The 23,484-nt window shown below is 28.1% G+C and overlaps 1 protein-coding gene across 2 annotated transcripts in view; it reads right to left on the reverse strand.

The window, feature by feature from the left end:
• Positions 1–23,484, reverse strand: part of LOC142320474 (uncharacterized) — a 62,895-nt gene that overhangs the window by 35,301 nt on the left and 4,110 nt on the right. The window contains exons 3-4 of one of the 2 annotated variants that reach the window (XR_012755398.1): positions 16,018–16,129; positions 7,809–7,960 (exon numbers count right to left, since the gene is read on the reverse strand). The gene's annotated coding sequence lies outside the window, so the exon portion shown is untranslated. Of the gene's footprint in view, positions 1–7,808; positions 7,961–10,561; positions 10,910–16,017; positions 16,130–23,484 lie in introns of those variants that run through there. The other variant, XR_012755399.1, reaches the window with a different exon arrangement.

Genomic DNA, 23,484 nt, shown 5'->3' on the forward strand with positions numbered 1-23,484 from the left:
ATATTAATCTCCAACAGAAAAAAGTGATGACCTTTTTCTTGAACGTTGCATTTACATGATATTTTAATCGACGATTCATAAAAATGTTTACAAAAGTCTACTTTTATTTTTTGAATTTTCAAATTACAACTATAACTAATATAAAGACAAAAGTAATGGAACCTAGCTAAAGTGAATAGTCTGCTATCAAAGTAAATGCAGAAATACATCAAAGCTGTTATATTTTTTAGAGAGGTTAAAAAAGCTAATAGATATAACCTGAAAAGACTATGTAATGTCATATCCGTTTGGATTATTTTATATGAAGTGAAACCTTGAGATTTTATGGGAAAAATTAGAAACAACTAAAAATGCACTTTTTAAATTAGTCAAAAGATTGCAAAAAAGAGGATAGTAAAGAAAATATAAATATCAGGAATAAATGTTGTTAGTATTAACCAAAAAGTAGATTACTATTCCAATGAATAGAAGAATAAGCTTCAAAGACTGGATAATAATAGGATTCCTAAACTTATTATGGATTAGCCTAAAGACACAAGTCAAGGAAGCTCATTGCAATGTTGGGAATAAAATATTTTCATGCTGGAATAGGTTTTATATATTATTATACAATCGGTCAAAGGGGATTCATAAATAAATAATAATGATAAAGTTTCAGAACCTTTTATAACCAAAAGTTTCATAACCTTTCTTAAAAAAGTTCTATCTTTAATTCCAGGTCAGGCTAATATTACATCGTATTTTCATGAACATGTCTTGATTATCATCAAACCAAAAGTCTTCAAATAACATGAACAACTGTTGCAACAATAATTTGATGTTTTCCTCTTTTAACCACAATAAAACACAATTCTAGTGTTGAAAGATTCCAAATCGATGTATGTATATTGATTGCATGCATGTATGTATATTTTATGCTTTATGTTTCATGATTGAGTGTGGATCGATTCGGCTAAAATTTGGCCCGATGATTTCTACATATATGGGGCATTGATGGCAATTAATTTTAGTCACAATCAGTCAAAAGGTAAGGAAGTACGAGTCTCATATCTCAAAATTTTACTCATAAGGGATGCTTAATTTTTTTTTAAGTAATTTAATTTCTCTTTGGTAAATAAGATAAAAAATCCTGATACAGGGGTGGGGAAAGAATCCTTTCTTTCATTTTATGTTTCTAGATTCAATGTGCTTTTTGTACTAATTAGATCATATAATTAGTACCATCAATTAAGTGATATATTTGGGCAATTTCATTTTGGGTGGGAATATAACAGCTTAACTTTTTGCATTGTATCAATTATCTTTTTTTTTAACCGGATAGACTTTTTCAGACTGGATAAAAAAATTTTTATGAAATTTTTTATATGATGACTTCAGAATATTGGTAATTGATGTCATTTAATTTTGAATATAATTGGTCAAACGAATGGAGAGATATAGTCTCCATGCTTTACTGACAAATGGCTATTGACAAAATATTTGTACTACTACATCTCTGTAATTTTAAGTAATCCTAATTTTAGGATTCTGGTAATTTCCACGTTTCTTCCAATTTTAACTAAACTGGTGTTAAATAAAACTTTTATAGTAATACAGTTCTTTTGAAATAAATTTCTTTCTTTTTTTATAAAAACATCAAACATCTTGACTAAGTTTTTGAGAACCATCTTTACTAAGATAATTATTACAACTCTGTCAACCTCCATGGTACAATGATAGCACTAAGCCTTTCATCTGGAAAGTCCAAGTATGAATCCTGGTCAAGTACAGCATCTTATCACACGATAAAAATTTTCATTCCGTATTCTCACACACAAGCTTTGAGCTTATAAAGTGAATTCATTTTAAAAAAAGAGGGGGAAAAGTAATGAATAAGAATAATAAATTTGGCACACTGTCAAGGTTCAATAACTAAGTCACAGATATTTTGTAACTTAAACCCCTTCGTAATACAACATTTCTAAAATAGGTAAAAATCTTCTAGATAAAACTGTTTGTTAAATATTTTACCATAATAAAAAATGCACTGCATAATGCCTTTCCAATCAAATTAACATCACCTTGACATCTTAACAATTAATGATGGCTTTTTACATAAAGGAAATGATTTTGCCGCCCACAATAATGACTGAACTTTTGTATGTATTTGTATATATACACACATTTACATATTTTCCAGGGACAAATGTATCATGTATTTAATAGAGAGAAATGATATTTATTTTAAATATATATATATATATATATATATATTGTATTTTTTTTATTTTTCAATATTGTTAAGCAGTTATTTAAGAGGTACATATTAACCATTGTGAAAAAATTAAATGAATGCAATTTTGGCTAGGGTTGTTGTAGTTGAAAGGTTTTTTATGTCAAATTTTTTTTTAATATCCTTTAAAATATCTGTGTTACAATACGGTGGTTACTGGAAAAATAAAGTACCTAGACCAGACCAAAAGTTGGTTCTTCAAATGGCTCAACGTTGGTTCTTCAAATGGCTCAACACAGTAAAATTACACTGTTGTCCAGTAAAATAGACAACAATCTTGAAACGAATAAGATCTTCATGGATGATCGGAATCAAAATGGATGCTAGGCAAAGGGCAGAGACATTTGGAGAGGTGTTGTTAAAGAAGCCAGGATGATCCTAATCAGACTGTAACATGAAGGTTTTTTTTTATGAATGGAATTTGATGGTAATTTTTTTTAACTGATATTTTGCATTACTCTTAAAAATGTTGATTAAGCAAGTAACCAAATAAATATATAAAAATTGTAAACAAATAATATTTAGTTTTATTATTTTGAATATGAATAAGAATGTAAAAGATTAAATTCTATGGAAAACAAAATTGATTGTTTGGCATTTGTCCTATTATAACGGAAAACTGTGGTAAAACCTTGATCAAAATAGCTTAACGGTTTACATTGACACATAATCATACAACAGGCGTATAATATTATAAAATAAACTTATACCTTATATTATTAAAATTTAAATTATAATAAATTTCTTTAATATCAGATATCCTTTTTACCTGAAAAAAAATCTTATACAACAAAAATTATTATAACAATAAATTAAACCAATAAAATATATTGAAGAGCTTTTTCCTTTTACGTCAACAACTTCAGGTGAATAAACAAAAAATTGATGAAAAAATACATTTACATGTCATGATGGTACATTACAAACATTATTTTAGTTTGAAAAACTGACTTATATAATATAAAAAGAAGATTACACTGAATTTAATGGATATGTGGATTAACAGAATAAAAGTTCTGAAAGTACTTCATAGATAAATAACTTTGTTAATTATGTATTCCAGTCTGATCGGTTCAAGAAAAAAATCTAAAGATATCTTTAACCTGAGTGCAGTATATTTACCATACATTTGTGTTTCTGGGTTTGCAACAAAAAAGCTCAGATCGCTTATGTTTCAATTATCAAATAAATCACAAAATGATTGTGTTTTAATCAACAAATGAATTTACAATGTGTATAGACAGCATTTGTATTCCTTCTGTCACCTTCCCTTTTGGCTATACAATGACATAGACACAGAGTCTGTTCTTAAAACTCTTGCTAATTATAATCTTAGCAACCATTTTACAATTATAGCTAAATTTAAATCTTATATTTAGGTATAAAATAAGTAAGTGGCAAATGGATATGACCTACTAGTCCCTAGTCAATTATTCATCCACTGTACTTGCATCAATTTAACAAACCAAATTTAGTCTTATAGTTAATAAAATAAAATAAACTCGGCCGTATCAGAATTAAAAGAAGTCAGGGGTAGACTTCCTTTGCGCGGATAGGCTGATTTGAAACTATCAAGCCTTCTTTTTACTGCATGATTACTGATGCAGTCAGTCTGTACACTCCATTATGGTATTAAGCGGGTGGCAGGATCAACCTTAACAGAAAATCAACTTTTTTCACAATGGTGGAATTAATCAACCGGTTTCCATACATTCAATCTGACAGTGTAGCGTATGCCATGAAGTCTCACTGTTAATGAGAGGCCAGTTTTCCTCCTGGCCTTTAAGTTGAGGGTGATGTTTATTCTAGCTGCCAAGAGAGCCCATGGTCTGGTCAAGTGGTTAACTCATTATTGTAAATTAGTTGATTTCAAAGTTGAGAGTTCTAAGGTTCAAATCCTAGTTACCCTAGGTTCAAAGGCAGTTACTTTTATTCGAATTTGAATAGTAGATCGTAGATACCAGTGTTCTTCAGTGGTTGGGTTTCAATTAACCACACAGCTCCGGAATGGTCAACCTGAGACTGCACAAGACTATACTTCGTTTACATTCATACATATCATCATCTGAAGTAATACCTTACGTTAGTTTCAGGGGCTAAACAGAAAAAAAAGAGCTGCCAAGAGAATTTAAGTAAATGAGTTTATTAAATAATTCTTTTATTATGATCGGTATATAATAATACACATATACATCGCTTCTGAAATAGGTAGGTATATTGGCCAACAACTGGTCAATTTGAATGCAAATGCCGGCTGACCAGCATTTGCCAGGATGGATGAAGGGAAAACATGGTTAAACCATGATCAAAGCTTAAATACAAAATACGTGATTATCATAAAATAAAAAAATTGATGAAATTAAACATGTATATATTATTTACATTATAAACAAGTGAAATAAGGTAAATATATCAATACAATAAACAATTACAAAATAAATCACAATTCAGAAGCTGTTAAAATGAAAAGAAATTGAACATGTATTTACGTATAACACTGAGATGCAGAAAATTCAGAGGTTATTTAATCTTTTAATTAATATTAATGAAACATTCATTGATAAGGTAATATAATTTTTTAAAAACAAAATTTTAAATAAATTGCTGAAAAGGGTTTTTTAAATGTTAGGTAATTAATTAAAAATGGCAATGGAAGTACAATGAAGTCCTGTTCTCATAAGCCAAATATTGCATCAAGGCTAAACCTTGAAAAAAATGTAATTTATTAATTATATATATATATAAAGATAATGACTAATATCTATAATTCAGTTCTTAGATTCAAAGATAATCATGTTCAAGATGAAAAAGTATGATGCAGTTGTAAAATCCTTAAATAAACTTATGCTAGTGAAAATGAATCTGATATATGACATCAACACTGAGCCTTAATCGACTCAATATTATAAACCTTATTAAACACTACATGTGATACAACTACACTTTTTATGAAAAATCTAAACATCTTGCAGTAATAAAATGTTGTAAATTAAAGATGTAGTAAAAAATTAGCACATATTCCAAATAACTTTTCATTCATAAAAAAGCATAAATACTGCATTAAAAGTCATTAATTATGATTCTATTCATGTTAAAATATTTTTGGGTTACTGGTTGTAAGGTATTTCTACATAATTTTTTCAAATAACCAATTAATAAAGTTCAAGCTGTAACTTTCTTCCACCGTCAATAAAAACATAGAGATTTATTGTTAACATAGTGAATTTATTGTTTTGCCAAAATTAATTTTAATGTTTTAATATTCTGTTTTAATATTTGTTTGAATTTTTAATTTTCTACTTTATACAATTTTTTTTAATTAAACATGAATCTTTTTTTTGAAAGCATTTATATCATTTTTAAATCTATCCATTAGCCTGAAACTGCTACATTTAGTACTGAATTATAATTTAATTCATAACAAAAGAGTAAAATAAAAGTGCTAGGCAGAAAACAAATTTGTATTAACAAGCATTCTTTTTCTCCTGTAGATTCTACTATTCTACAAAACATGGAGTAACTACTTCTTTTTAACACATGACCAAATTTGACAAGAATTTCAATGAAAAATTTTCTTTCCTTCAAAACCCTTTCCCCATTTATTGTAAAGATGAAATTATGAAGTACGTAGTTATGCATGTACAATAGTGTTCTTAAAACACATATCCAAAACAAACAAAAAAAAATGTTCTACTTTTATGTAAAACTGAGAGACATAAATTGCTGCCTTACTAAACTGATGATTAGAACATTTATCTAAAATTGTTTAAGTAACATAAGTAAAACAGTGTACTTAAATATACATAATTTTTTAATTTCATTTCTTAATGAATTTGTAGAATATTGAAATTGCATTATTGGGAAAATCAACAAAAAAAAAGGTAACTTATACTTAACATGTGAATTTTTCATAATTTCCAATAGATTTCTTCAAATATTTGAAATTTGTAAAAATAATGCAGAAAATAAGAAGTTGAAATTCAGTTTTAAACTAAAATTTTACATCAAATGATAAGAATGAAATTCTGAAAAAAAATGCTTCCTCTTTTGCAATGATATATATAAAATATCTTACTGAATAATAAAACAAATATAATTTTTCTTTATTGTATCGACCTCAATCTTCTTAATCATGAAATATATTGTCTATTTAGAGTTCAGAATCGGCAAATTAGTATACATGAATTGAATTGAACGCCAAGTGTTCTAAGTCAACAACTGTTAGGTCTTTTAAAGTTCATGTATAAGTTGTTTTGTGACATTTCTCATTAATAGATAAATGTCATTTCCTAGCAGAATAGCATGCTCTTCAAATCAAAATGTGTTTCTGAATAATTTTTGTGAGAATACAATAACAAGTTTTATAAAATTATTCAGTGATGATAGTAAAGCGTTGGAATTTTTTGTACAATCACAAAGTTCTACAGCAAAATAAAAGTGTACAAACTGTGATGTGTAAATGAAATTAAATGAACAAACAATGGTTTTCAATGTTTTAATTGTGTTCAAATTACAGATAAACAAAAGAGAAAGTGGAAGTACAGTGTTGTAAATAAATTACACAGTTTAAATATACTTTGTTTGAACACCATAATTTGAGTGAAAAAAAATTATTTCCAGATATTTTGCTTATTGCATGGCGCTTAGATTGCCTAGGCAAGAACTGCTCCTAAATGAACTCGATATATCCAGTAAATTGTACAAGTAGATTGGAAAAATCATTTGTAGGTGGTGTACAGTAGTGATATATGAAGAATCTCAAGTAGTCAGAGTTGAGGGCTGAATCGTTGAAATCAACATAGTGAAAACTGTAAAGAGAAAACACAGTTAAAGATGAGTTATTGAAGGGATAGGATTGTTTAGCTAGTATGAATGGTCTCAAATTGTTCATTTGTGACAATCGCAACCTCTGATCATGAAACGCTACAACCTATCATTCATAAAGTATGCATGCCTTGGAACTACAATTAATTTAGACTTTATTTTAAGAACATAAAAATTCTTTTCAATATGAAGGATACCGGCGGCACCTTACTGTCAAAAGATAGCTATAATTTTGTAGATACCAATTCATTCAGGTGCCTATACCCTGCACACTGAAAGATTGTGGAGAGAAGTGAGAGGTAATATATCAAGATATGGCAACATAAACAAGACCTCGTAGGTCACTAGGCAGATTTTATATTCAAGAGGAAATATAATAACTACAAAAAAAGGATTCACTATTTACTTAAAGCTATTGGACAAGTCTATGACAGTAATCGACTGATAAAAGAATAATACCACACGTCAATGCTAATTGTGATGAACCTGAGGTGTAGGATAGAATATAATTCATAAGGGACTTGCATGGATATCTCATGAAAGTCTCTTATGAATTATATTCTTTCCAACACCTCATTACATATTTTTAGGTAGATAACCATATATTACACAACAAACTCTGATAAGAAGATTGAGGTCAATACAGTAATAGTAGAGAATTATCACAGGACAATCTTATTTTTTTATTAAATTTAAGTAATATTGTACTCACCCATTATTATAGAATGACACAGTCACCTTGTACAAGGACTCATATAATGTTAAATAATTTAATAGTATTCTGGTGAAAAAACACTTGTTATAATTTTAGATTCCTCTTCAAAGATAATAAAACAATAAAAGTTAAAATCAAAGCAAACAGGGCTGTAAATAAAAAGAAAAACTATATTAAACTTTTTGGTGCATGAATGAAAAAAGTTAAAATCATTTTTATCATAGGTATCAATCGCCTTAATTTATTCTTCTTGAAAAGTCAAATACATGCTATAAAAGGAGAAAGACTGTTTGGATCATCAGAGAATGACAGCTATCCTTCCTGATTAAAAAACAGATTTCTTCCTTTTTCATATGTAGTTTTATAATAATAATAATAATAATAATAATAATAATAATAATAATGTGGGTATTAGGAATGTAGAATTAACAATGAAAAATGTCCATTCTTGGTTCCTTTTGCATAAGGTTTACTTTTCTAGATTTTTCTCTTTGTTGTGGTCTTTGTTTCTCAGCAAATTAAAATATTTCACCACTATCTGTTTTCCTGAAAATTCTCACCGACTGATAAAATAATTATTTGATTAAAAGAAAAAAGGAAAATTGTGTAGGTGTACTAATTTTGATTTCCTTATTAATGCTATTTTTTAATGTTATTTAAATAATTTTTTTACTGTTAACTGTTTTATGTATTTTCTATATTTTTACATTCACTTTTCCTATTTCTGAAACTCAACATCCTTTTAACATCCTACATCCTCAATTTTGTCTAAAATATATTCTGATTTTTGACTTCCTTCATAGTATTAACCCACAAGACTTACTTTTAGAACTAAATTAAATAACCCCTTCCTGATTAAAAAAAAATCAAGAAAAATCTAGAAAAGTAAACCTTACACAAAAGGAACCAAGAATGAACATTTTTTATTTTTAACTCTATACTCCTAATACCCACTTTATTATTATTATTATTATTATTATTATTATAAAACTATATATGGAAAAGGAAGAAATTTGTTTTTTTTTTTTAATCAGGAAGGGCAACAGAGATAGGAACAATTGTTATAATACATGGCCCACCAATTTATTCTTCTCCTTTTTATCTTAAACTTCATTTTGTACTACATCTCCCGCACCGCATCTCAAAAGTCTAAATTCTTTATTTTTCTGATTACGTGTTCTGCTATTATAAATACAGCACTGTCTTAGAATACATAAAAAAAATATTTTTTCTGTAACTGCTAAATCATTGTTTGATTACAAATGAGACATTCAACAGAAATAAGAGAGAGGTATAATTGATCATATAAATAACAGTAGACTGAGCAATAAAGACATGAAGACTAGCACTTTAATGAAAAATCTAAATGAAAAAAATGAACAAGGCATACATAGTTGGTTTCAGTGAGATGGAGAGAAAGGAACAGTAACTAAAAGAAGTAGAATAAAAGGGAGTAAAAGCCTGAATGAAGATCACAGAAGTGATGGCTCAGCAAAGCGATAAACGACATAGAAAAGAAAGTAAGGGATATTTCAAGAGTATTTCAGGAACAACGGAAGACTACAACCAAGAGGAGGTCATTTTTGAACAGTCTAGCACCAACAAATATTCTGTAATCATCGCTGTTGGATGGGCAAGGGAATCAGCATTTTTACTGGTGAACTTTTCTTCAGTCCAGTAGAACCTTGGTAAAAAGTCAAATCTGAAGAAAAAATTGTTATTTTAAACCAGATTTAAATATTACCTCTCATTAAAATTCATTTTTCTTGTGACATGTTGATCTGAGAGCTGATATGATTACTTGTTAAACTTTAATGCATACTGCCTGTTATGAAATGATAAAAAAATATTAAAAAAACATATTTTTTATAATATATATAAATTACTTATATCATTTTCAGTTTTACTTTAGTATTCTTAGTTCTCAATCTGGTAATCAAAATTCTTTTTCTTTAAGAGATTTTGTGCAGAATGTATCTTAAAAATGTGATACTATACCAACACATATGTTTTTAACTTTACAGATTGAACAATTATTAATGTAATGTTCACAGACAGCTTTCCAAACTGCTGAATAAGATTTTCAACAAATATCTGAATTACATCTAATGAATTTTCATAAAAAATTATCAATTTAAAGATCCTGGGGAAGGAATTCATATTAGTTTTATACTTCACCCTCTTGAATTTAGTCAATTTAATTATTTTTCATTTATTAAGAAATATAATTTAATAAATCATACAACTTTTGAAAAACCTGTACCAATCATCACATGTGTTGAGATTGATCATTATCACTTTAAGATTGAGTGCACAAAAGGTTTTTCAAAATTATCACTTTATTCAAATTGATACACTGGATAAATTGATTTTGTTAATCAGCACGATTAGTTTTAATACATAGGTATTAAATATTTTAATATTTGCTACTTCAGGTATCACGCTCTTTTCCTAATCTACTTACAACCATAATTTTCAGCAACTACAAATGCAAAACTCATCCACTGACTGATGAGATCAAGCTTCAAATCCAATAAAATGGTATAAGTAATTTTAAATGGGTTTAATTTTTTCGTAGTTAAAAGTTCACTTTTTTTTATAAGAATTAAACAAATGGTAAATAGTCTCTAAGGAAATTCAGTCTGGGACTAATCACATGCTATTTTTCCAGTAGATGGATAAAACACAAACAAAACTGGAGAATTTAATTTTAAGTCTTCAACATCAGAAATTTAGAACAAAGTACTTACTTCATCTGATTCTATTTGAAAAGATTTTTTCATTATAGTCTTTCTCCGAGTGTCCCTCTAGCTGCTTCCTATTTTGCTTGAATAATTCAGCTAACTTCCCACACTCCTTTTTTTTTTTGAGATGCCTAGACCACTTTATTTTTTCATTCCAGATTCTGTTCAGCGTTCTTAACATATTTCCTTATAATTTATAATTTTTTTATTCTTTTTGTTCTAGTTTTTCCTATATGCTTCTCAGAAATTCTATAGTTGGAGTTTCAGATGTTTTGTCTCTCTCTGCACCCAACTTCCTGCTCTCTGAGTAAGGATGACAGAAAAAGATTTATAAGGTACTTCTTTGCATCTTGTACTTTCTCATCTCATATTAGACTTCTTATATTTTAGTAAAAACTATATGCGTTCTGAAAAAATTACAGTTTCGCGTTCTGTAACAAAATATTAATAGATCATAGTTCAATATAACTAGGGGTACACTCACCAATTAAGGTTGGAGGGCACTGAGGAAATAAAATACCCAAGGTGAACAAAAATAAGTGAAGATGCTCATTGGATCTGAAGGTGGAATAAGAAGACATTCCCCAAAGGTGGAGGGGGCAGATGAGGCTTGGGAGATAACCTGAATAAAATGCAATGTAGATAGATCTCTCTGTAAGCTGGAGAGAAAGCTATCTATCCACGAGAAGGGAACTCTTATAAGAAAATCCCTGGTCCTCCAGGTTGGTAGTTGGGTGTGGGATTAACAGCCCTACCCTGTGAAAAGCATGTTGTTATGAAATGCAACGAAAAGCCTCAGATCATCAATAGGACTGTTGGAATAAATACTGGATATCAACATTGCAAAAGATTTAATACTAGTCTGCAGGAGATTTCCCTCCATCCTCAGGGTGACCGTCCTTTCATGGAAACAACTGCAAAAGATGCGACCATAAAACTTTTTAATGAAATCTTTATTTTTAACCCTCTGCTGTTCTTTTATATGGTATAAACATCCCTTCCAGATCTAAATACTAAATTCACAGTAAAACCAAGTAGAAAATCCATGGAATACATGAAGAAATTTGCTGAAGAACATGCCTATTTAACAAATATATATATATTCTTTCATCTTAATCATCTATGAACTGCATTAAAAAACAACTTCAAAAAGCTGTCAGAACTCTTTCATTTTTTAAATAACTACGTATCTATTTTTGAAACCAGTTACTTGTTATCTAGAAAGATAATTAACAATTCGTTTTGTTAATCTGTTGTTCTCCATTCTTTTATAATTATTGTTACATTTAGGACCTAAAATCATTTTTTAAATTTTCCTTTCTTTATAATTATTTTTTCTATTCTTGATTCTTTGACTGTTGCCATATTTTCTGTAGCATTTAAGCACTTTGGTTAAATGGTTGTTACAGTGTCTAATTTTGAGTTAAAAGGGAGAAATCTTTTATTATACATATTTTTTTATAGATGATAGAGTAGTTCAATTTTATTTGCATTCATTCCTGAGTTGAATCTTTCCAAGTCATTGTTATATTGTATTATTTCAAAGAGACAAAAAATATTTTAAATATCTAGAAAAAAACATTGTCAGTGGACAGATAGATGCTGTATTTCATGTCAGATGAGACAAGGTAATTCAAATTAATGCAAGGTCTGGGCAAATTAATTCATGCAACACTAGGTATTAGATGACTAAAAATTCTCATCAGATGTTGTTGAGAAAATATATGGTGCTGCGTTCTGCTAATCAAAAAGTGGGCCCAATATTTTTTACCCTCTTTTTTAAAAATATAAACTTTTGCTAATGCAAATATTGCATTTAATTTCCATTTTCATTTCCTTCATAAAAAGTTACATGTCACATCTGTGTTTAGTCTTTAGCAGTTCACTAGTCCGTTGCTCACTTGGTATTATAGAGGTTGTCATGATAATAATAAATAGCCAATAATTTAAAGTAATTGAGAAGTTAATAAGCATTGTTTAAGAAAAGAATTCCATTCTTTTTCAAAGTAATAAACAATGAATTCTAACAAAATATGTAATAAAATACTTATGTTTTAAAAGAGTATTTCATTAACATTAAGAAAAATATACATTAAATATTATAAACATGACTGGAGAAACAGACAATGCATTTCAAATAATGATTAGAATGCAATGTAAGAATGTTATTTCTGAATATGAGAATTTTTAAATTATTTAAGAACGATATCCACGTTGTCGCCACTATGTTGAAAAGAGTTAAATATTAAAGCTTAACAACATGTTGAAAGCCCATTTGTTATGTTAAAATAAATAATGATGTCAAATTTATTTAAAAATAAATCTTATTTCAAAATAGCACTGAAATACATACTACAATTTCACAGAACTATACAAAACTAAAAAAAACTAGATAAGTAATTATCAGATAAATTAAAGGTTTAACAACTGGGATTTACAAGATTATGTGTAACTAACATATTTCACAAAATATAAAATACCAAACTAGTATTATATATTATACCAAACTATTATATAAAAATTCCACATAACAAATCCTACAAAAAAAGATCCTAATTGTTCAAAATGCTGTATTATATTTAAAGAGTGGTCCAAAAATCGCAAAACAGCCTATTATTTCAGAAGTAGTAAAGAAAATGAAACATTTGGATACACCAATGTAAATTAGGTATGAGGGCCCACCTTTAAGGCAAAACACAACAATGGCCGCCATTTTGAATTGCCATCCATTTACTTAAATAGACATTTATTTAAATGGATTTTAATGGGGGTGGGTCATGTGACGTACCAAAACAGTTGAAATTTTACTAGGAATTCATTTCAGCAATCAGATTTCACATAACTATTACGGTGTAGGAGTTATTGGCATCCAAAATTGACACTGGAGGGCTACATAATGGGTTCAATATGTCAACCATTTTGTTGAATGTATAACTCCAGTCACTTAATCCAGTCAGCAGACACTCACAGAAGCACTTCTGATACAATTTCCGTGCAGCACAGTATAATTATTTGTTGCAGATGCTGAATATCACAAATCTTCTCTGCGTAAACAAGTTGCTTCAAATGCCTCCACAAATAAAAGTTTGTAGGTGTGATGTCAGGTGGTCTTGGTGGCCATTCCACTGGGCCATGCCGACCAATCCATTGCCCAGGCAACTGAACATCAAGCCACCAACGAACATTTAGCCCAAAGTGTGGCAGAGCATTATCTTGTTGAAAAAATGAAGGACATGTTCCATCTTCATTTAAAAGGGAAGTAAAGACAGTGTCTCTCAGCATGTCCAACTACTGCTTGGAATTAAGGGTTACATCGATGAAGATTGGTCCAACCACACGGGTACCCCATATCCCATATCACACCATAATTTTAACATCTCCAACAACATTGGATGGGTCAATCCAGTGAGGATTTTCGTCATACCAATATCGGTGATTCTGCCAGTTCACCTCGCCACTGACACTAACTGATACACACTTCTGAAGCAATTTCATCAACCTTAAGGTGCAGATCTTTAATGAGGTCTCAGATCAATCAAATGTTGTAATCCATCACACTTGCTTGCTTGTGACTTATTTTCTTCAGCTTCACACTCTCCTTTTAATTTGGTGATAAAGTCATAGACTTGGATACATAACTTCATATGCCTAAACTCTACAAGTAGTCTAGTCAAAATTTTATACTTTGGCATGCTTATTCACGACAACACATTGAACCACCAATAACGGAACCTCTTGCTTTGAGATAACAGTATTGACAGAGAACATAGATGCTGAGGCAGTTAGTGTCCTTTGTCTCTCTCAATCAGGGAATTATCCAGGTAATATCCTCCATGCCGTGCACTCATGTTCATATGCGAGCCGTGAAGACAAAAGTTTTATTTATATTCAACTGACCTTCATTCATAATTAAATAACTTTGCATTCAGCAAGAAACTGCTTATGCAAGCACTATTCACAAACATTTTTTTAATTTCTAGGTGGTCTTTATATGCATAGGTCTGATAAATGATTAGCATAAATCTGATAAATGATTTAGCATGAAAAGAATTATAATTATAACGTAATTTGTTTTCTATGATTTTCTGATTACTACAATCATCATAGACTGCAAACTATGGCACTTAAGATGATTTGGAAAAAAGTATTTCATTTATTATCTAACAATATTTAAAATAGCCTGTCTATTTAAAATATATACAATATTTAAAATATCCATTCAAGTAAACTAATAACAGATTTCTTAAAACCATTCACTTGTTTAAGGTGTGTTAAGGTAATTCACCTTGATAAAAATTGCCCTTGATGAAATACCTCATCATCCACTTTTTTGCTGAAAAGTGTTTCTGATGAGATTCATCATTACAAATTTATCTGTTTTATTCTGTTGTTGATGAGTTACTGCAGTGTGTGTCTAGTTAAATTTTTACTGTAATTTAATGGTGAAGTGCTAGTGGCATATCAATTATACTATATAGAATTATCCATTCTATATGTCTTATTCTGCATCCTGAACAGCTGTTACCATGAACTTGTTTTGATTTTTGATCGTTCCTTAAGTTGCATATGTGTTAGTTTTATTATTTCTTTCTATTACATATTGTTTTCTCTCATCGTTTTCATAATTTTACTATTATTTTTGTGAAATCTTCAGTCATATTTTTTTTCCAACTGTTTGGGGATGTGACTGTGCATAAATATCATAGTTCTTTACTACCTAACTTAATGTAATTTTTTATGTGAGCAAATGATCTTCGTATTATTACTTGAACTACTAGTATTTTACAATTATTAAATATTAATATGACAATTATACTGTAAATGATATTGATTAGTACAAAATGGCCTGTTCATCACATGTAATGATAGAGTGATAGTGATATAATTGAACTTTTAAATATTATTTTTTACACTGCATGAAGAGAAATATATAAATAGGTTCTTAAATTAGTTTTTTGTCATATTTCTGCATAGATCAACAATATGTAAAAAAAAAATGGGCAAAATAATAAAGGTTTGAAAAATGAGTTTCAATAATTTCTTCAGCATACATATGAAGTTCAGTCTTTAGTTTCGAATGGCAGTACACATAACGTTGTATAATGCACAGCATTAGCTAAGCTTTATAGTTTTGGAATATGCCAAAGCAATAAACCTTAAGTAAAAACCTCACCATCAAAATAACTTTTATATAAAATACAGTATGGAGGTGCAACATGTGCGTTGAGGGTGGGAGGTGTAATATGTGTGGTGAGGAAGAGAGATTTAAGGTGTGTGGTAAGCAGTGGCGGCTCTTAGCTAAAATTAGTGGGGGTGCTGCTCTAGAAAATTTTTAGCCTTTGTTTTAAAATTGTGCAAAAGAAAACAAACTTATATAAAAGAAAACAAACTTATATAAAAGAAAATTTTATCAGAAACTTGATAAAATCCTAAAAGAACAAAATCAAATATTTTTTACTTACTTTAATATAAATTGTTATATTCAATATATTCAATCTTGATCTATTCATTTAAATTAACCAAAATTTTAATGCGAAGTTCAATTGTTTATTATTATTTATAATGATCTGTAAACTAAAAAAATATTGTTGAAAAAAAATATACACATGTATGTATTTTTTATACAATACATATATAAAATATAAACTAATTTAGTATATGTTTAAATACTTATGTGTAAGTATACATAAATTAAGTATATATTTTTATATCACTAATTATAAAAATAATTTAGAAATATGTAACAACAAAAAACATGAATATACTCGAAAAATATTTCATTTTTAAATTTAAAGAAAAACATAAAATGATTAATCAACAGACAATTTTTGAAAAATGACACTTTGATTAAAGACAGAGTAAGTTGTAACAGTTGACAACAATATTTACATAGTTACATGAAATTTTAAATTTACATAATTCCAGATGATAGTGATACATTATTCAAATTTTATGATTGTTAGAATATGGTTTTGAAAAAATATATATACATACATTGGTATATATATATATATATATATACAAAAGCCCTGCATATGGTGGTTATATTAGAAAATTCCATTTTATAATTCTTCAGGCTGCTATTTATAAAGTTATAGATTCTCGATCTCCACCTCAAAAATGTTTACTATATCTAAATAAATCTTTAATGTAAAGCTATCTGACAGCCATCAATTGTAGTCTCCAAAAACATTTGCATTGGGGTATAATCTAGGTTATTTAAAATTGTTTTTATTAAATCTGCAGAGTTAAAAATCCTTCTCTGAATGTCGCTTTGATTCAAGCCTGCAGGATTTCAAAAAAGAAATACTAAAGAAATCAAATTACCGATTTCACATCAATTAGCAGATATTAAAGATGAGTTGAAAATTACTAATGCAACAATGTTAAAAAACTATGTCATTCTGTAGAGGTGTTCTTAGCAAAAATTGATGAATTTACCACTGTTGTTAACAATTTACAGTCAGATTATAAGAATACAAAGAAAGAAAATGAATTTTAAAATGTAAACAGTACAGCAGACAAAAATTTAGAAATTCATGAGATTCCTGTTACCCAAATGAAGATGTGTGCTGCATAATGGAAGGTATTGCTAAATCACACAATCATGATGTAAACATCGATACGGTGTATAGAATTCCACTGAATAAGAAGGATGCTATCCTGCCTATAATTGTAAGATTCAAAAGAAGATTAATAAAATATAACTTTTTCAACACAAGTATAAAAATCTACAAAAATGACTGAAAAATACTACCAAATCCAACTCTCCTAAACAATTAACTACTAAAAATATAAACAAGAACTTACCTGATGGACCAATATACATCAATGAAATCCTGTCACCGGTATTATAAAAATATATTTTATAATGCTAATATTTTCACAAAGAATAATGACTATATATACTCAATATAATGAGACAAAGACCAATAATAATATTACTACCTAATAATTTTTATTTTTATTAAATAAATTATGGTATAAAATATACTACATAGAATTTAATTGCAGTTACAGCATTCCTTCCACTCTTGTTAGTGCTGGGAGGAAGCTCTAAGCAAAATAATTTTTTTAAGGCTACAAAAAAATTAAAATATATTTTATACAATTTTAAAAATAATTATGCAGTTAATAATAATATTATTGGATCGCATATATCGGGAATAGATTGGGTGGAGGTTTAATCGATGCTCCATTCAAACATTCTTCAACGTCTGCTCCATACTACAAAGACTGATGATCCCAATAAGTAGTCTTCTTTTGCTTGGCCTGTGTCCCCCTCAATGTTTGCCATAAATTGGCTGAGAGAAGTGATCACTCGAGCAGCCTTTTTGCATGCCCTCAAAATGTGATTCCAGAATGTGAATATTGTGTCAAGACTCACACCCAGATATCGGACAGCTCTTTTTTATATCACTTCTGTTCCTACTCTTATCGGAATGATGGTGGGTATCCTTTGACGAGTAAGCATAAAAATCGATTTTAGGAATGGGTAGATTTAATAATAAATAATAGTAATTAACAATAGTAATAAACAATAGTAATAATAATTAATAATAATGTTAATAATAATAATAATAAATCAGACTCAATATGGATTTGTTTCCCATACATCTACTGTAAATCTTCTGGAAGTAATTACAATGATATACAAAATATTTAAATGATAATAAATTTTTTATTGCTGTTGCAACTGACCTTAGCAAAGTGTTTGACCTTGTAGATTATAATATAATGTTAGGTAAATTAGATAAGATTTGTATTAGAGGGAAACTGTTTACATTTTTTGATAATTACTTCATGATTAGAACACTGAAAGTTAGTATAGGGAATGAATACAATCAACATTGTACTTTAATTCAAGGTAGTGTTGTTGTACTTTCTCCTACTTTGTTCAATTTATATGTCAATGATCTGGCCAATTAAAAAATTACATGAAAAATAATTAAAAAATTAGTTAAATATAAGAGAAGTAAAATTAGATGAAAATAATAAGGAAGAGGATAACATGTTAATTGGAGTATAATATATTGAACAAAATTGTCTTTAGTAAAGGATCATAGGTAGAAAACTGGAATTTAGGAAAGAAAGAAGAATAAAGTCTGGGATGCTTACATGAAGTGAAGAAACTTAAAGAAATGAAAGATGTTCAAGAACAAGAAAAATGGAAGGCAATAAGTTAAAACCTATGATAAGGTAGATTCATTAAAGAAGATGGGTTAGGAAGAAGATGGGTTCACCCAATTTGAGTTTTGCGTTAGGATGATAATTAAAAATACTGGAAGAGATGTAGTCATTTATATAACTCCCATTTATTATAATACACACTGATTAGAACCATAAAATAACATTCATTCAAACACGTATTCGAAAGAAAGTAGAAAGAGTGTAGAAAGTTTTGCAGAAATTTAATATAAAATCAATAATACTAAACAACTTAGTAATGAATTTAATAGTGAAAAAAAGAGAGAAGGGGAGGAGTGAGAAAAGAGCTTTTCGGAAATTTATTTAACAGAACCAAATTTGAAGGTAATTCCCAAGTAAGTATCCATTAACATCAGAGGGAATTTCAGAAATTATACATTATGATATGAAATAGTGAATTTTACAAAAAAGTAGTCCACTTTTTAACAACTATGTATTCTACAAACTGAAGCTAGTCTTTTGTAGAATACAATCATTATCTTGAATCATTCAAACCGTAATTGCAGAAATTTGTCACTTCTAAGGATTCAAAGACTTCTTGAAAATTCAACAGGATTCAAAGTGTAGTATTAAAATTCATGTGAACCACACTGTACCAGACAAGATCTGAAATGGAAGGAAATGACAAAAGACAAAGATGGAAAACACAAGATTTAGCTAGTTTTGGTTACTCCAGCTCAAGCAGATGGATCCACAGAAAAAAGTTGCATAAGTATGGTTGGTTAGAGGAACAGCTAAACGATACAAGACTTTGTGAAAGATCAAGGAAGTGTACTCAGTTGAAATGAAATAAAGAGCTAAGAAGGACCTGCTATCACAACACCTGATGATAAATTGTAGACAGTAAATGATAAGATTGAGTATTAATAATTAATTCATTACTAGTAATTTTTTATTATAAAAATGACTAAAAATTTGACAAATTGTTACTACTAATTTAATATAGAAAAAAGAATAATTCTTGCACAGAACATAATAAGTAAGTCTTTAAAAGTCACATCAATGCAAATTTTTAAAATTCAATATTACATTGTCTCAGTTGCTTTTGTAACAAAAGTAAAACTTGTGAGGCAAACAGCTAAATTTAATCCACTGGTTACTTTACAATTATAGGAGAAAGTAAAAAAAATTAACTTTTTACAATGAAAATTTAAATATACTCCAAAAAAAACTTTATCTTTACAATAACTAAATAACATATTCACATCCATATAATAAAATTTATACAAAAAAATCATAAAAATGTTTACAACTGTTAAAAATAACAGTTTTAATTCTAAAATAAATAAAACATAAAATAATATTTTTGACATATTTTATTTATAATTTCAATAACCAAATGTATACAATAGAGGATAGCATAAATTACATCCTTACAATGATGAAGATTAATTTTACTTGTGACCCACCTCTACATTTTGAAAAAAGCAGATAAGAAAAAATATTTTATAAAAATCTAGTAAGGCACACTATTAAAAATTAGGAAAAAATCTCATTCAAGCATCATCAGTATAATGATTATGATGCTTTCTGATTATGGAATCTGGCAGAAGTAAATTTGGATAATTATTGATATTTCACTGGATTTCTTTCTGGAAAATTTAACACATTCTTATTGTTAAGTAGTTGCTGATTCACATAAATGTTAAGAGGCTAAGGCACAGTGATTTGAGTATAAATGAAAAAGAGCTGATATTACGACAAGTGGTCTGAATTTTTTTTCAACATTTGTTACAAAAAGACAACAGTCAACTTGCAGTATCTTTTTTTTTAATGCATCATAAAAATATTTATGTTGGAGTTGCATTCAGGTAATTGGAATTATAAAATAAGGTAAAAATATCACATTTAACATTCACGTCTCTTGTCTGTCCTTCAACAAAACAAAAAAAAAACAAAATAAAGTACCAAAAAATAAATAAATAAAAAAAAAAATAATTTTTGAAAATCATTACAATCACAGTCTAATTTATCATGCCTATGATTTTATGTTACTGTAAATGACTTCTGGACTATATTCATGCAGGATCTGTAGGATTTCAGTAATGCTATCTTTTCTACAATTCCCTACATTCTAGTGGAATTTGTAAAAATGATTAATTAAACAAAGAAATTTCTGTTTGTCCATTAACAGGAAAGATGTGTAATTCTATAAGTTTCATTGTTTATACTTTTGCTTAATTTTTGCTATAAGATTTATATTTGTAATTTTAGAGTAAAGCTTCATTTTATTTACATACTTCTATTAGCTATTATTTTAAACTAATATAATTTTTTTTTTTCTAGTGTTCTAGATTGAATCTTTTATTAAATCTGATATATTTAAAAAAAACCTATGTAAGAATTTAGAACAGCTACGTTAATTAATCTTTTAAAAAATTAACATTCCATCTAGTCTCCCTTTTCCTTTCCACTGGAAAACTTTGCTGCACCTGGTCTCTCAAATATACACACTACCCATATTTTTACTGTAGTCAACAGCAACAACAGGTTTTGTGACTATTTTATTAGTTTAGTTGTTGTAGTCATTTCAATACCATGATATGTTGAAGTAACAGATACTATCCATTTGTCATACTATCTAAATAATGAGATTTCATTTAAATGTGTTATTTTACTTTCTGTTACATTGATTCTAACTGCATAAATGCATTTTTTTTTCTTTAGTAGTGTTTAGGGTTTTGTTTTTTGTCAATAATGAAACAAAAGAAAGTTTAATGAAACTAAAATAAGTTTTTTGTGTTTTGTATTTGTTTTACTAGTATAAATAGGTTAAAAAGTTTTGTTTTGCATTTACTACAATTTTCAGATTTTAATTAACCTTACAAAAATTTAAAAATATTTATGAATAGATTGTTCTAATAATTTTCCAGACTACTCAAGATACATAATTTAAAAAAGGTAACAATTTACCATACAGAATTTTCTGCTTGGTAATTTTTCAACCATATATTTACTTAATATAATGTTGGCATACATTACTCATTAAAAAAAAAAAAAATACTGTTACTAAGCTCACCTTTTTGGCAATATTTGTGACACAAATATTACCATAAATATTTATTGAATGTATTTAAAAAGATTTCTATAGGGTTTTTTCCTGGTAATTATTAAGAAGTGTTGTAGTCCTAAGATTTGTTCCATTGTTTCCATAATCTCTGCCCCATAAATCTGTTAAGTTTTCTAGATAACCAAAATTAAACTGTTAATGAAAACATAATAAATAAGTAATGCATTTTTTTTTACGAGAAAAATGTCGACCTACAGAAATCTTTTTCTTAAAGTCGTTACTTTTTAGCATATTAGAAGTTTTAATGATTAACGTATGTTAGTGCTGTCATAGAATTTTGATTATATATCATCGAGTTATGTTTAAAATATTTTTATAGAATGTCCTATTTTGATTAAAGCAAATTTAGTTTAATTTCTTCATTTTTACACTGGAAAGGTTTTTTTTCATTATGGCCATGCTCGATTGGTTAGAAGTATTAATAACCGATTAAAATAATTGCAAACAACATTTTTTAACATAGTCATAGCTTTGTTTTGATTTTCCAAAAATAAATAGATTATTATAATAAATGTAGTTTACCTCAATCATCTAAATGATTCATGTCATTGCATGATTAATAAAATTAAATACTATACTATATATATATATATATATATATATAAAACTGTCATCGATTGCATGGTCAAAAGTAAATTGTGCAGTGAAACCACAATTAACTGTTGTTTAACTTAAATGGTTTATGGAGCTGGTTCATTAAATCTGGCTTTGGCCAGTAGTTGATTACCACTTTCAGTTTTTAGCGTTTAACATGCTTGTACATTAGAAAACCTAACATTTTTTGCAATATTCAGTTAAAAAGTAGAAAATTCTTTCTTTTTTTGTCCTAGAAAATAATTCCTCTTTTTTAAAAATAGAAAATCAATAAATAATAATTAATATTTTTTTTTTAAATAGATCACCTGTCACTTAGATTAATCCTAGTTAGTGAATTAATATGTAGTCATCACCGTAGTGAGATAAAACCACAAATAGGTCAACCATCCATAGGACCTCCTCCATTAAAACTGACTGAGTACCACTTCACTGAAAACATTCCGGCATCTGGGAAGAATGTAAAGACTCAAAAAAGGTGTATAGTTTATTATAGAAAAGAAAAGAGAAGGGATACAGTATACTGGTGCCCAGACTGTGAGGCAGGACTCTGCTTACAGGAGTGTTTGAAAATCCACCATATTCAACTTAATTTTTGAAAGGTAAAATAAAAAAAATATTATGCATTGCATGCATAATACACATATCCTTTGTGTAATTAATACATTTTATGTGTTACTATAAATTTCTATTATAATAAAATAACAAGATACCTAATTAAATAATTTACTCATCAACTATGCTAAAACTGTGCAGGCGCAGGCTCATGTGTGTGCGCGCGCACACACGCACACACAGTCAAAAAATTATTAAGAGACAAACATTTAAAAAAATTATATTAGTTTATGTCAATAATAGTAAAAAAAATAGTTGCAAATACTACAGTAAGTTAACATCAACAATAACAAAATTAGTTTTTGACTAAAGAACATTTTACTTTTAATAAATTAAATAAACAATAAAAACAAAACAGTAAAAACAAATTTCAAATATAATAGTTAATTTTTAAACAATTTGTAACACAGGTTTATCTCCAGCAATTTTCTTGATCATAATT

This window comes from Lycorma delicatula, chromosome 2, assembly GCF_047948215.1.
Source record: "Lycorma delicatula isolate Av1 chromosome 2, ASM4794821v1, whole genome shotgun sequence".
NCBI lineage: Eukaryota > Metazoa > Arthropoda > Insecta > Hemiptera > Fulgoridae > Lycorma > Lycorma delicatula.